The sequence below is a fragment of the Convolutriloba macropyga genome, chromosome 7 (genome assembly GCF_964194025.1).
Source record: "Convolutriloba macropyga chromosome 7, txConMacr16.3, whole genome shotgun sequence".
In the NCBI taxonomy this organism is placed as follows: Eukaryota; Metazoa; Xenacoelomorpha; order Acoela; family Convolutidae; genus Convolutriloba; species Convolutriloba macropyga.
Window position 1 is genome coordinate 18,354,981 of NC_134474.1, and position 1,645 is coordinate 18,356,625.

The window sequence follows — 1,645 nt, forward strand, 5'->3', positions numbered from 1 at the left end:
AATTTGATTGAGTCGGGCAGCACTTCAGGCAGCAGGTTAGCGGTCGGGCAGCACATTATTGATTGCTGTCTATCGTCTCAATCTTTTAACTGGAGTATCATTGACCAGTGCACATAACTGAAAAACTGATAATCATAGAAACATTGCTCGTAGGGGATGAAAAAAACCAAAAATACAAGCGCTTGACGACTATTGGGGACGGGAATTGACGCCAAACAATTAATCTGACATGTAAGTTGGCTTATATGACAATAGTAAGCAAAAAGTAATTGGAATAAAAAATCCAAATTTTATCCAATTTCGACCATAAAAAGAAAGAGTCACAAGATTTGATATGTTTTCAGGTTTGTTCAAATATGTCTAAATTTGCAAATGCGTTAGTATTTAGAGAGATAGAAAAAATGACTTATTTGTAACATTGAGAACAAATTTTCTACTCTCAAACTTGGATGAACATTATCAACCTAATATCGCGACTTTCGGCACCAAAAAATTGAATTTAACTGAATTTCCTTTGTAGACGAGAGGAATAAAGTAGGCAACCAATTGTTTAAAAATTGTTTTAAAATAATAGTTCAGCAAAAAAGATTTGGAAAAAAAGCGAAGAAAAGCACGCTAATGTCAGTAAACAGTCTATTACAAAAGTAAATATTAGCGACATTTATTGAAAACTGAAAAAAAAATTTGAAAGTTCTAAAAATTTCAGTTAAACAAGTGAGCCAGTTCTAAGTACTCAAAAAGTAAAATCTTTAAAATTATCGTAGATATATAGTTTCATTTTGGTTGAAATCATTCAAAGAGTAAAGTTGATAATAAAATCTGACAACTCCATTTATAACATTTGTTTTTCAATTTGAAATTAGACTAATTGACTCTTACTGTTTTCAAAATCCATAGTTTTTCTTCGAAAAAGTTATAGAGATACAAAGATTAAAACAAATGCTAATGTCGCATTTACAGACAATGTGAAAAAACCGTCAATATATCTTTTAATTTTACCTAGATATACCTCCTGCAAATGCTATTCAGAACAATTTAATGCGATGCTGAACTTCAAAGCCCGCCCTTAGATTTTGTAGGTAAAGACCTTCACAAACCTTAAGCCACAGTAGCCTCGTTTGATGAGCGTGGTTAATACTGAAATATATTGATATTTTGGTTCCTCTTTTAGTATTTTCTTGGAATTAAATTCGTTTCCTCCGTTCATTTGCAAACAGTTAACCCCTTAGGTCGAACGGAGTCTTAAAACTATCACAAGATCATTAAAAAAGTTAGAAAACGTGCAATGGAAGGTTTAAGAGGATTAAATCGGTAATAACATACAATTTGGTCTCCGTAATGGCCACAGGGCTTTTAGCCGAAAAACAAAAAGTGAAACATAAAAGACAATTCACGTCAAATTTGCTTTTTGATTATTTCTGAAGCTCTCATCGGCCCAAATAAAACTGTTTATCGCAAACGCAAACCAGCAATATAAAAATACAGCCCCTTTTTCATCAACTAGTGCAATAAAGCTCTCATTGTGGTTGCACCAACCTCCTCTCTGGCCAAGGGGTTATAGCCCCCGATAGGCCACTTACCAATGGTACCCCTAGCTACGGATTGATGGGCTAAAGTTTTCTGACCAATTATGAGAAAATGTTCA